General features: G+C 47.1%; 1 protein-coding gene across 2 annotated transcripts in view; it reads right to left on the bottom strand.

Moving 5' to 3' along the window:
• Positions 1-14491, bottom strand: part of pum1 (pumilio RNA-binding family member 1) — a 171610-nt gene that overhangs the window by 138333 nt on the left and 18786 nt on the right. The window contains exon 1 of one of the 2 annotated variants that reach the window (XM_087976713.1): positions 8435-8586. The exons of the other annotated variant lie outside the window; for it this stretch is intronic. The gene's annotated coding sequence lies outside the window, so the exon portion shown is untranslated. Of the gene's footprint in view, positions 1-8434; positions 8587-14491 lie in introns of those variants that run through there. 2 annotated transcript variants of the gene reach the window in all.

The raw sequence follows: 14491 nt of genomic DNA, 5'->3' as shown, positions 1-14491 counted from the left end.
ATACACAATGTATAGGAGTGACATGCAACATGTTAGGTCGCCCTTTTATAGTTTGGAGGAGCACTGCATTAATCATTATAGATGCTTTGAAAGGAGTCTTACACTATTAATTATGAGCTGTAAGTTTCTAATGCAAGTACAGTGAACAATTAACATGCAATTCTAGCAAGTTCTTAAAAATAACAGGGTGGTTCAGAGGCCAACAATGGAACTGTGTAAATTAATCAGTGGATTCTGAAGATTTGTAACCCATCGTTTCTCTAATAATCCTCCAAATTTGCTGGCTGATTTGTGCATTGATAATAATTCATTAGCAAATACAGAATGTAATATTAACAACTGTGTTTTTGTAATCCAGCAAGATTTAGCCCATTGCATCACTGCATATTTCCAGACTTATTTCTGAAAAGCTGTTCCAGTAATTGGAAATAAAATCACTCACCCAAGTAAATACCCACCATCTGAGGTGTCAATTTCAGTGTTAACAGAGGGCTCAATTGGATGCTATAATTGATCTCAGTAACCACTGCTCTAAGAAAGGGAAAGTAAATTTAAAAATCAGCCAGAATTCCTGCACATGATCAGGAGAAGACAGACAGCACCCAGGACAAAGCAGCCCATTTGATCAGCAGCCCATCCATCACCATCACCAGTCATTCCCCCCACTACTGCCAATGCACAGTAGCAGCACTATGTACCATCTGCAAGATTCACGGTTTCCAATGTACTTACACCTTCCATAAGGAGAAAGTGAGGACTGCAGATGCTGGAGATCAGAGTCGAAAAGGGTGGCGCTGGAAAAGCACAGCAGGTCAGGCAGCATCCGAGAAGCAGGAGTGGGGGGAATATTCCTGCATCACGTTCCTGATGAGGGACGTTGCCTGAAACATTGACTCTCCTACTCCTCGCATACCGCCTGACCTGCTGTGCTTTTCCAGCACCACTATTTTTGACTCTTACACATTCCATAAATGTGGTGTCCAGCACTATGCATAGTACTCCAATTGTGATCTTACCAGTGTCCTAGATAAAGCATAACCTCTTCACTTTTGTAGTCAACTCTCCTTGCAATAAATGATAACATTTTCTAATTACTTACTATACCTACACATCAACACCTGCCAATTCATGCATAACACCCAGATCCCTCTGCAACAGAGCTTTTCAATTTCTCACTAACTAGATCCAATACTTGTTATTTTCTTGTCAAAATGCTGCCCACTTGTTTCACTTATAACTATAACTAAAACTATAACTTTTGTAGCCTCCTTGTGCCCTCCTCACAACTTACTTCCCTAACTTTGTGACCTCACTGGTCAACTATAACTTCAATAAATTGATACAAGATACTTATATAAATTGTCAACAGTTGAGATCCCAACACCACTTCCGGCAGCACAATATTTGTTTCATCATGTCAAACTGAAAAAGGTCCATTTATGCCTCCTCTCTATTTCCTGTTAATCAGCCAATTATCAATCCATTATCAAAATGCAACTCCCAAGATTTTGAGGTTTATCTTCTGTAATAACCAATGATATGATACTTTACCAAATGTCTTATTCAAATCTAACTACAGTACGTTCACTGGATTCCCCTTTATTCACAGCACAAACTACCTCCTCAAAGAACTCTAAACGATCGTCAAACATAATTTCCCTTTCACAACATCACATTGATTCTGCCGGACTACGCTGAACTTATTCAAGTGCCCTGCTAGAATTCTTTAAAAATACTTTGACATTTTCCCCGTGACCTATATGAAGCTAAGTGATTTGTAGTTTTCTGCTTTCTGTCTCCCTCCCATTCATTAGTTTTCAGTTTAATGGGACTTGCCCCATTGGAAAATGAAGAGCCATGTACCAGTTTTCTCAGGTTTCTAAGTCTCTGTGAGGAAATCAGTCAGAACCTGGTCACTTGTCATCCCTCAGCTCCAACAATTCACTCAATGCCACTTCTATGGTGGTTTTGACTTTCCTAAGATTCCCCCACCCCCCACAACCCTACAATTTTCTGGATTTATTTCAACGAATGATATTTGTATCCTCTATAGTGAAGACTGATACAAAATACCTGATCAGTTCATTACCATTTAGTTATTTTCCATTATTAATTCTCTAGCGTTACATTCTATGGGACCATACTGACCTTGTCAACACTTTTATATATATAATGTATATATTTTATATATATATAAAAATGTGTGTGTGAGAGCGAGAGCGAGAGTGTATAAGGCGAGAGAGCGAGAGAGAGAGAGAGAGAGACACATACATAGTCAGTTCTTCTGTAACACAATGGTTGTGTTCTTGTTTAACCCCACGTTATAGAACAACCACACTTTAGAAACAGTGCTTAGAGTATGGACGATATAATTGCGTCATAACCAACACACATTTTAAAAGTTCGCACTGTAGAAACAGCGTCTCAATTAGTCAATCGCGTTGCAACGAATTCGCCTTGATGTAACACACGTAATAACAGAACAACCCATATACAGAAACTCTTGCCATTTGTTATCAAAATCTGGCTAGCTTTCATCATTGTCTAATTTATCCCCTTTATTCATTAATTTCTTTGTCATTCATTGCTATTTTTTATTGGCTCTAATCTTTTGACCTGTCACCTGTCTTCATATAATTATGTACCTTTCCTGAAAGTATCATACAATCTTTAACCTTTCCAGTGTAGCTGAACAAAGACACCTTGGGGGGCAGTTTCATAGCTCCTTGAAAGTGGAGTTGCAGGTAGACAGGATAGTGAAGCAGGCATTGGTATGCTTGCCTTTACTGGTTTTTAGGAATTATACAACATTTGTAAGGCCACTTTTGGAATACTGCATTCAATTCAATAGAAAGTATATTGTGAAACTTGAAAGGGTTCAGAAAAGATTTACAATGATGCTGCCAGGGTTGGAATGTTTGAGCTATAGGGAGAGGCTGAACAGGGCTGGAGCTGTTTTCCCTGGAGCATCAAAGGCTCAGGGGTGACCTTACAGAGGTTTATAAAATCATGAGGGACATGGATAGGGTAAATAGTCAAGGTTTTTCTCCCAGGGTAGGGGAGTCTAAAAACAGAGGGCAGAGCAGAGGCTAAGGTGAGAGGGGAAAGATTTAGAAGGAACCCAGGGGGAAATTGTTTCATGCAGAGGGTGGTGCGTGTATGAAATGAGCTGCCAGAGGAAATGGTGAGGGGCTGGTACAATTACAACATTTAAAAGACATCTGGGTGAGTTCATGAATAGGAAAGTTTAGAGAGATAAGGGCTAAATGCTAGCAATGGGACTAGATTAATTTAAGATATCTGGTTGGCATGGACAAGTTGGAGTGAAGGATCTGTTTCAGTGCTGTACATCTCTATGACTAGTTAATGGTGGATCTATCTCTTGAAATATTTCTGACTCCTTTGGGATGCATCTACTCTGTATATTCTGAAATATTATAGAGTCATAGAGATGTACAGCATGGAAACAGACCCTTTAGTCCAACCCGTCCATGCCGACCAGATATCCCAACCCAATCTAGTCCCACCTGCCAGCACCCAGCCCATATCCGTCCAAACCCTTCCTGTTCATATACCCATCCAGATGCCTTTTAAATGTTGCAATTGTACTAGCCTCCTTTGTAAATCTTTTCTGAACCCTTTCAAGCTCCACAACATCCTTCCGAAAGGAAGGAGAATTCCTGAGAAAATTCCAAAGATTAACAAGATGCTGAGAAAAGAAATTCCTCCTCATCTCAACCTGAAATGAGAACCCCCTTGCTTTAGTTTTAAACTGTGCCTTCAGTTCAAAACTCCCCGTAAGAGTAGAAACAAAAGAGTGAGTGGCATGATGGCTCAGTGGTTAGCACTGCTGCCTCACAGCGCCAGAACCTGGGTTCAATTCCAGCCTTGTCTGTGTGGAGTTTGCACATTCTCCCCGTCTCTGTGTGGGTTCCCTCCAGGTGCTCTGGTTTCCTCCTACAATCCAAAGATATGCAGGTCAGGTGAATTGCCCATAGTGTTAGGTGCATTAGTCAGGGTTAAGTATAGGTAGGGGAATGGTCTGGGTGGGTTACTCTTCAGAGGGTCAGTGTGAACATGTTGGGCTGAAGGGTCTGTATCCATATTGTAGGGAATCTAATCTAAAATCCTGTAAGCATGTATGCTGTCAAGCCCCCCTCTAAATCTTATGTTTTTCAAAAAGATCATAAGATCATTAGACCTTAAGACACAGGAGCAGAATTAGGCCATTTGGTCCATCGAGTCTGCTATGCCATTGATCATGGCTGATTGGTTTCTAACCCCATTCTCCTGCTTTCTCCCCATAATCCTTGATTCCATTACTAATTAAGAACCTATTTATCTCTGTCTTGAATAATCGCAAAGACTTGGCCAACCCAGCTCTCTGCAGCAATATGTTCTACACATTCACCATCCTCTGGCTGAAGAAATATCTCCTCATCACACTTCTAAAGCGTTGTCTCTTCACTCCAAGGTTGTACCCTCGGGTCCTAGTCTCTCCTTTAGTGGAAACATCTTCCCATGTCCACTTTATCTCGGCCCTCAGTACTCTGTAAGCTTCAATCAGAATCCCCCCATCCCCGCCCACCTAAACTCCACTGAGTTCAGACCCAGAGTCCTCAACTGCTTCTCACATGACAAGCCCTTCACCCCCTGGGTAAACCCCCTCTGGATCCTCTTTCAAGGCCAGCACACCCTTCCCTAGATACAGGGCTCAAAATATTCCAAATGCAGTCTGACTGGAGCCTTATGCAACCTCAGCGGTATATCCCTGTACTTTCATACCAGCCCCCTTGAAATGAATGTTAAATTACAATTGCCTTCCTAATCAAAAACTGAACCTGCAGGTTACCCTTCAGAGAATCTTGAACTCGGACTTCTAAATCCTTTGGTGCTTCAAATTTCCGAAGCCTCTCCCCATTTGGAAAATAGCCTACACCTCTATTGTTCCTACCGAAGTGCATAACCTCACACTTTCCCACATTGTATTCCAAGTGCCACTTTGTTGCCCACTCTCCAAGTCCTTCTGCAGTCTCCCTACTTCCTCAACACTACATGCCCCTCACCCTTCTTTGCATCATCTGCAAACACAGAGACCAATACCCTCCGTTCCTTCATCTAGATCGTTAATGTAGAACGTGAATCATTGTGATCCCCACACGGACCCCTGTGAAACTTCACTAGCCATTGGCTGCCATCCTGAGAAAGACCCCTTTATCCCTATTCTCTGCTTCCTGCCCATCAGCCAATCCTTTATCCATGCCAGTACCTTGTCCCTAACGCCAAGGGCTCTTATCTTGTTTGGAGACAAAGAAACTGTAAATGCTGGAATCCAAGGTTGACAAGCAGGAGGCTGGAAGAACACAGCAAGCCAGGCAGCGTCAGGAGGTGGAGAAGTCAACCTTTTCAGGACTGGGGGTGTGGGTAAGGGGAGCTGCAGATAAAGGGGAGGAGTGGGGGAGGGTTTTTGATGGGGAGAGGGATGGAGTGATGAGGTAGTGATAGATGAACACAGGTGGTGGGTACAACTTGGTTGGTCGATAGGAGGAATGAATCCGGTTGGTAGCTAGAAGGAAAGGTCAGTAGGGGGAATGGAAGGGAGCTGGAAATGTGTTGCTGGAAAAGCGCAGCAGGTCAGGCAGCATCCAGGGAACAGGAGAATCGACGTTTCGGGCATAAGCCCTTCTTCAGGAATGAGGAAAGTTTGTCCAGCAGGCTAAGATAAAAGGTAGGGAGGAGGGACTTGGGGGAGGGGCGTCGGAAATGTGATAGGTGGAAAGAGGTCAAGGTGAGGGTGATAGGTCAGACTGGGGTGGGGGCGGAGAGGTCGGGAAGAAGATCTCAGGTTAGGAAGGCGGTGCTGAATTTGATGGATTTGACTGAGACAGGGTGGGGGGAGGGGAAATGAGGAAACTGGTGAAATCCGAGTTCATCCCTTGTGGTTGGAGGGTTCCTAGCCGGAAGATGAGGCGTTCTTCCTCCAACCATCGTTTTGTTGTGGTCTGACGATGGAGGAGTCCAAAGACCTGCATATCCTTGGTGGAGTGGGAGGGGGAATTGAAATGTTGAGCTACAGGGTGGTTGGTCCGGGTGTCCCAGAGGTGTTCTCTGAAATGCTCCGCAAGTAGCCGGCCTGTCTCCCCAATATAGAGGAGGCCACATCGGGTGCAGAGGATGCAATAGATGATATGTGTGGAGGTGCAAGTGAATCTGTGGCAGATATGGAAGTTTCCTTTGGGGCCTTGGAGGGAGGTGAGGGGGGAGGTGTGGGCGCAAGTCTTGCACCTCCTGCGGTTGCAGGGGAAGGTGCCGGGAGGGAGGTTGGGTTGGTGGGGGGTGTGGATCTGACGAGGGAGTCACGGAGGGAGTGGTCTTTACGGAACGCTGATAGGGGAGGGGAGGGAAATATATCCTTGGTGGTGGGGTCCGTTTGGAGGTAGCGGAAATGACGGCGGATGATGCGCTGTACATGGAGATTGGTGGGGTGGTAGGTGAGGACCAGTGGGGTTCTGTCCTGGTGGCGGTTGGAGGTGCGGGGTTCAAGGGCGGAGGAGCGGGAAGTGGAAGAGATGCGGTGGAGGGCATCGTCGACCACGTCGGGGGGGAAATTGCGGTCCTTGAAGAAGGAGGCCATCTGGGTTGTGCGTTTTTGGAACTGGTCCTCCTGGGAGCAGATGCGGCGGAGTCGAAGGAATTGGGAGAATGGGATGGCGTTTTTACAGGGGGCAGGATGGGAGGAAGTGTAGTCCAGGTAGCTGTGGGAGTCGGTCGGTTTGTAGTAGATGTCCGTGTTGATTCGGTTGCCTGAGATAGAAATAGAAAGGTTGAGGAAGGGGAGGGAGGAATCTGAGACTGTCCAGGTGAATTTGAGGTCGGGGTGGAAGGTGTTGGTGAAGTGGATGAACTGTTCAACTTCCTCGGTTTGGAGGTAGCGGAAATGACGGCGGAATGGAAGGGAGGGGGAGGGGCTGGAAACGGAGTCAGGGATAGGAAGGGAGGGTTATTTAAAATTGGAGAACTCAGTGTTGAGTCCTCTGGGCTGGAGGTTGCCCAGGCGGAAGATGAGGTGTTGTTCCTCCAATTTGCGGTCTAATATGCTGTGGCAATGGAGGAAGCCGAGGATGGTCATGTTGGAATGGGAATGGGAAGGGGAATTAAAATGGGGGGGGTGGGGGGGGGAAACTGGGAGGTCAGGTTGGCCCCTATGGGCCTGGCTGAGATATGCAGCAAAACGTGCCCTGAGTTTACAGTGGGTCTCACCAACGTAGCGTAGACCATATCAGGAGAACCATTTACCTTCTTTAGCAACCTCCTTGCTACATCTCATTCTACTAAACCAAGAAGAGGTCCCAATGACCCAACATTTCCTCAAAAAACAATCATAGAACATTTCAGCACAGTATAGGACCTTCGGCCCACAATATTGCGCTGACCTGTGAAACCACTCTAAAGCCCATCTAACCTACACCATTCCATTATCATTCATATGTTTATCCAACGAACATTTAAATGCCCTTAGTGCTGGTGAGTCCACAACTGTTGCAGGCAGGGCATTCCACGCCCCGTTACTCTCTGAGTAAAGAACTCCTTCAAATAGGGAATCAATTGGGCAGCATGGTGGCTCAGTGGTTAGCACTGCTGCCTCACTACCAGGGACCCAGGTTCAATTCTTGCCTCAGGCGACCATCTGTGTGGAGTTTGCACATTCTCCCCATGTCTGCATGGGTTTCCTCTCACACTCCAAGAGATGTGCAGGCTTGGTGAATTGGCCAGGCTAAATGGCCCATAGTGTCAAATGCATTAGTCAGGGGGAAATGACTCTGGGTGAGTTACTCTTCAGTGGGTCAGTATGGACTTGTTGGGCCAAAGGGCCTGTTTCCACACTGTAGGGAACCAAAGCTAAACTGCACAAATTATCACTGAGCTTCTTCCAAAGCAAGAATATCCCTCTGGAAAAAGAGCAAAACTGTGTACATTTCTCCAGGTACAGTCTCACCAATGCCCTATACTGTTGTAGTAAAGTTTCCTTGTTTTGAGACTCAATGGAACAAGACCTATCTGCCCCTCTTAGCCTTGCCATAGAGAACACATCTAATACACGAACCATGGTTCTCAACTGCAGTTACAATCATCTCACAAAGTCTGGTCTATGTCCAGAAACAAATATTTTGGAAGTAAATGTTTCAAAACTTTGCATCGGGTTTAGAAGGGGACTGGCAGGTGTGGCGACCCAGAGGAGGAGACTAAAACTAGGGGTGCAGTTTAAGAATGAGATGTCACCTTTAAGTCAGAGATGAGGGTCACTCGTTATGAATTCTCTTCCCCAGTTGGTAGTGGAAGGTGGGTCTTCCAATTCATTCACAATTGAGTTGGATAGCTTTTTGAATGATAAGGGAGTCGAGAGTATTCGTTGTAAAAATAATAATGATCTTACTGAGTGGTGGAGTATCTTCAAAGGGGTACTCCTGCGTCTATGTTCTTAACAACTTCCAATTTATATCGCGCCTTCAATGTAGCAAAACGTCCCAAGAAGCTTCGCAGGAGCATCATCAGAGAAAACGTGGCACTGTGCCACACAAGGAGACACTGTGAAAGGAAACAGATAGATTTTGAGCAGTGTCTTAAATGGAGGAAAAGAGGTGGAGCGGGTTTGGGGAGGCCCAAGCAGATAAAGGCCCAGCAACCATTAGTGGGATTAGGGGCCTAGGTAGAGTAGATAGGAAAGATGTATTTTCCCTGAGCAGACAGAGTAATCTTTGGGCAGCACTGACTGAATAATTAGCAGTACTGGACAGGAATCCGCTGAGAATCCTTTTTTGTTTGGAGGGTGATGATAAATCAAAGGGTACTGAAGGTAGAAACCCTTATTGCATTAAAATAAAACTTGGAAAAGCATTTGAAGTCAGTAATCTATAAAGCCACAAGAACTTGTACAGTGGGATTAGGCTGGACAGCTTTTGCTAGCACAGGTACGATGGGCCAAACAGCGACCTTCTGTGCCATATTTGTTTCTGGATGACGCAATACTCTTTTCCCTACTCCAGCGATTCCAAATGAGGGGTTTCAATTTTATCTGACAATCTTAGATCATTTTGTAATTGCTTTTTTCTTTTTCTTAGGAGTGTGACCCAGCAGCTTTCGTGTCTTGCCAACTCTTGGGAATGCCAGGAGCAGCCTGCAGTGTGATATCTGGCCTGCGTGTGCCGCTGCCTAGCCCAGCTTTCTTCAGAACAAAGAAATGGAATTGGATCATTAACTCTTCCGCTACAGAGCAGAGGCCTCAAAAACACCAGTTATAACACTCACACCTTCCCGGCCACACAGGCAGACTTACCCGTTGAGAATTACAGGGGACAAAACAGTGGCAATGGTGCCCCATCGAAACCACTGCTCTGTCTGTGACTCCCCCATCTAACTCTCCTTTCTTCAAATACCAATCAACAAGACACAAAAGCAACACACCTAGAAAGGGATGGTGGGGCTGTGGAGGAGAAGGAGCATTGTGGAGGGGGAAAGGGGGGTGGAGGAGATGGGGGCTGCTGAAGGGGTCTGTGGATGAGGTGGGGGGGGGGGTGATTGAGAAAATTGGGGTGGTGGGGCCGGGGGAGGAGAGATGCTGAGGGGGAGGAGGGGTGTTGGTCTATGAATTACAGTAATCTTTCTCCCACTCCGGGATTCAAGTCATGGGGTGAGATGGGGTGAAAGTCCGGTTAAACATCCCTGAAATCTTACTTCTCCTCAAATGGGTGTGTGCGTGTGTTTTTTAAATATAAAAAAAAGATTAGTTATTAATTGGCAGTTTGTCGGGAACGACAAGTACGTTTAGATATTTTCACAAGTCAGTAGTCTTTGTTTCACAGAAATAACCACTCCTGAGTGAACAAGTTATTGTTTAATGTGGAAGATTTTAAGTCAAAATACAATTCACAAAACCCCCACCATTCCTGTCTTCCAAAATACAAGATGAGAGGGACCTTGTTTACATTTTTCAGGAAGTCAAACTTAGAATTTTGTCATTTAGCAGAGTTTTGATTTAAATTATAAGCTGAACGTTCTAATAAAAACCTATTGCACACCTCACAATAGAAGTCACTGACTCAAACACAGAAATACAAATATCTTTGTTATTAGACAGGGTTCAAGGGGAATCCCTGGTTTTTCTGGGAATCGTTTTTCTGAACACTGTGCGCATTCTGCCAGGGGGTGCCTTGCACCTTAAATTTGTTATTGTCTCGCCAAATCCTTCCTCTATTCCCACTCGCCTCACTCCCACCCGCAAGAAAAGCAATTATGTGAAGCAGAAAACAAAGCAAAAGGAAAATCACAGAGGTTCAGAGGTGCCTGAGTCCACGAGCAATTAAAAGGCCTGGAATGAAAGACTTGTTTATAATTATGGATTCAGGTTTAGGATCTGAAATTCAGCCACTTTCGCAAAAATTCTGAACAACCTTGTTTAGGCAAGGCTTCAAACACACACTTTCCACATCTTGTGATTTTTACCATCGCTGAATAAAAAAGCGAGGGACGGTTATTATTGAGAGCGGAGCTTTTTCCTCCCCATCAACATTAATACTGAGCACCCCAATGTTAACTTGCCTTCTCTCTTTTCAGATGCTGATACAGCTGTTCTCTCTTTGTTGTTTTTTTTACAGCATGTTCTCTCTCTACATCATCGACGGATCAAAAACTTAGCAGCGTTTTAAATTTTAATTGCGAGGAGCAAGGGAAGGGCTAGGTTCACACACGAGGGCAGTTGGCTTGACAACAAACTCAAGATGTCCCCTACAATATCAGCAGCCACAAGTGCAGCAAAGTGCCTGGTCAGATTATTCTTTCGTCCCTGTGATCGGAGTGGGGGGAGGGGAGAGAGGGAGGGGAGAGGGGGAGGGGAGAGGGGGAGGGGAGAGGGGGAGGGGAGAGGATGGGAGAGACAGGAGGGGAGGGAAAGGAAGGGTCGGACAGGAAGGAAGGAAAAGGGGACAGGAGGGAGAATGGGAGGAGGGGAAGGGAAGGGAAGGGAAGGGAGAGGAGGGAGTGGAGAAAGGAGGGCGGGGGGGAGGGATAATGGGAGAGAGAGGGAAGAGAGGGGGAAGGGAGGGGGAAGAGAGGGGGAAGGGAGGGGGAAGAGAGGGGGAAGAGAGGGGGAAGAGAGGGGGAAGAGAGGGGGAAGGGAGGGGGAAGGGAGGGGGAAGGGAGGGGGAAGGGAGGGGGAAGGGAGGGGGAAGGGAGGGGGAAGGGAGGGGGAAGGGAGGGGGAAGAGAGGGGGAAGAGAGGGGGAAGGGAGGGGGAAGGGAGGGGGAAGGGAGGGGGAAGGGAGGGGGAAGGGAGGGGGAAGGGAGGGGGAAGGGAGGGGAGAAACGAAGAGGTGGTGTGGTGAGGGAGAATGGGAGGAGAGGTAGGGAGGGGAGGGGAGAGGAAGGGAATGGAGGAGTGGGGGAGGAGAGATGGGAGGGAGGGAGGACAGGAGCGTGGAGGGAAGGAGAGGGGAAGGGAGAGGGGAAGGGAGAGGGGAAGGGAGGGGGGAAGGGAGGGGGGAAGGGAGGAGAGGGTAAAGGAGAGGAAAGAGGGAGGACAGGAGGGTGGGGGGAGGGAAAGAAGAGTGGAGAGTACAGGAGGGAGGGAGGTTGTAAAATGGGGACAGGAAAGGGTGTGAAAGGAGGGATGAGAAAGAAGTGGAGAGAATGGAAGGAGGGATGGGCTGAGGGGGGATGGAAGGGGAGAGGAGGTTAGGGATAGGGAAGGTTTGGGAAAGGAGGGGAGGGTAGGTCTGACAAAAGGACAGGCACAGGTCAGACATGTCCTTCTCAGTGTATTTACCCCTCTCACCCACCCCCCCATATTACACGGTGTGTTGTTTTGATCAGCTGCTGTAGGGGAGGGGGAGAAGTTTGTGGTTTCTGCTGCTGCCCATGAAAGCAATCTCCCCCCACCCCCTCGGAAAGAACCAAGAGGTGGGGGCACAGGAGGTTTGGCAGGAATGTGGCTGAACAATGAAAAGGGAAATCAGATGAGAAGGAAGTATGTACAATGGAGACTACTCTGTGAAGCTCCACTGGGTTTGTGTACGTACCCACTTTAATTCCCTCTGGTCAACCAGGCAGCCAGCTAAATGCAGAAGTCTGTGATTGTAATTACTCTGCTGCCAAGTTCTCCATCAAGGTGTTCCATGGCTCCTTTCCCTTTCTTACACTGACTCAAGGATTCGCTATCCCCTCCCTGAGCTGGAAAACACCATCAATCAGTCAGTGACACTGGGCTCAGTACACTCCCCCACACAACAACCACCTACGTTCATCTAGCACCGGGGAACCAGGTATACACTCCCCCACACAACAACCACCTACGTTCATCTAGCACCGGGGAACCAGGTATACACTCCCCCACACAACAACCACCTACGTTCATCTAGCACCGGGGAACCAGGTATACACTCCCCCACACAACAACCACCTACGTTCATCTAGCACCGGGGAACCAGGTATACACTCCCCCACACAACAACCACCTACGTTCATCTAGCACCGGGGAACCAGGTATACACTCCCCCACACAACAACCACCCATGTTCATCTAGCACCAGGGAACCAGGTATACACTCCCCCACACAACAACCACCTACATTCATCTAGCACCGGGGAACCAGGTATACACTCCCCCACACAACAACCACCTACGTTCATCTAGCACCGGGGAACCAGGTATACACTCCCCCACACAACAACCTCCTACGTTCATCTAGCACCGGGGAACCAGGTATACACTCCCCCACACAACAACCACCTACGTTCATCTAGCACTGGGGAACCAGGTATACACTCCCCCACACAACAACCACCTACGTTCATCTAGCACCGGGGAACCAGGTATACACTCCCCCACACAACAACCACCTACATTCAGCTAGCACCGGGGAACCAGGCATACACTCCCCTACACAACAACCACCTACATTCATCTAGCACCGAAGAACCAGGTATACACTCCCCCACAAAACAGCCTACATTCATCTAGCACTGGGGAACCAGGTATACACTTCACCACACAACACAGCCTACATTCATCTAGCACCGGGGAACCAGGTATGCATTCAACTGTACAACAGCCTACATTCATCTAGCACAAGGGAGCAAGATATACACTCCACCACACAACAACAGCTTACATTCATCTAGCACCAGGAGAACCAGGTACATACTCCACCCCTTGACAGCAGCCTGCATTCATCTAGCACCAGGGAACCAGGTATACACTCCACTGTACAACAACAGCTTACATTCATCTAGCACTGGGGAGCAAGATATATCCTCCACTGTACAGCAACAGCTTACATTCATCTAGCACCGGGGAACCAGGTACACTCCACTGTACAACAGCCTACATTCATCTAGCACCAGGAGAACCAGGCACATACTCCACCACACGACAGCAGCCTGCATTCATCTAGCACCAGGGAACCTTGTATACACTCCTCTGTACAACAACAGCTTACATTCATCTAGCACCAGGGAACCAGGTACACTGTACCATACAACAGCTACATTCATCTAGCACCGGGGAACCAGGTACACTCCACTGTACAATAGCCTACATTCATCTAGCACCGGGGAACCAGGTACACTCCACTGTACAATAGCCTACATTCATCTAGCACCGGGGAATCAGGTACACTCCACTGTACAATAGCCTACATTCATCTAGCACTGGGAGAACCAGGTATACACTCCACTGTACAACAACAGCTTACATTCATCTAGCAATGGGGAGCAAGGCATATCCTCCACCACACAACAACAGCTTACATTCATCTAGCACCAGGGAACCAGGTACACTGCGGGAGAAAGTGAGGTCTGCAGATGCTGGAGATCAGAGCTGAAAATGTGTTGCTGGAATAGCGCAGCAGGTCAGGCAGCATCCAGGGAACAGGAGAATCGACGTTTCAGGCATAAGCCCTTCTTCAGGATTCCTGAAGAAGGGCTTATGCCCGAAACGTCGATTCTCCTGTTCCCTGGATGCTGCCTGACCTGCTGCGCTTTTCCAGCAACACATTTTCAACCAGGTACACTGCACCATACAACAACAGCTTACATTCATCTAGCACCGGGGAACCAGGCATATACTCCACTGTACAACAACAGCCTACATTCATCTAGCACCGGGGAGCAAGATATACACTCCACCACACAACAACAGCTTACATTCATCTAGCACCGGGGAACCAGATATACACTCCACAGTACAACAATAGCTTACATTCATCTAGCACCGGGGAACCAGGTACACTGCACCATACAACAACAGCTGCATTCATCTAGCACCAGGGATGGAAGAATATTGTGAAACTTGAAAGGGTTCAGAAAAGATTTACAAGGATGTTGCCAGGGTTGGATGATTTGAGCAATAGGGAGAGGCTGAACAGGCTGGGACTGTTTTCCCTGGAGCGTCAGAGGCTGAGGGGTGACCTTATAGAGGTTTATAAAATCATGAGGGGCAT

The sequence above is a fragment of the Chiloscyllium plagiosum genome, unplaced genomic scaffold (assembly GCF_037043375.1).
Source record: "Chiloscyllium plagiosum isolate Xiang-an unplaced genomic scaffold, Cpla_swu_hap1 HiC_scaffold_30, whole genome shotgun sequence".
NCBI lineage: Eukaryota > Metazoa > Chordata > Chondrichthyes > Orectolobiformes > Hemiscylliidae > Chiloscyllium > Chiloscyllium plagiosum.
The sequence above is the reverse complement of the archived record's forward strand: the minus strand, read 5'-3'. Positions and strand labels throughout refer to the sequence as shown.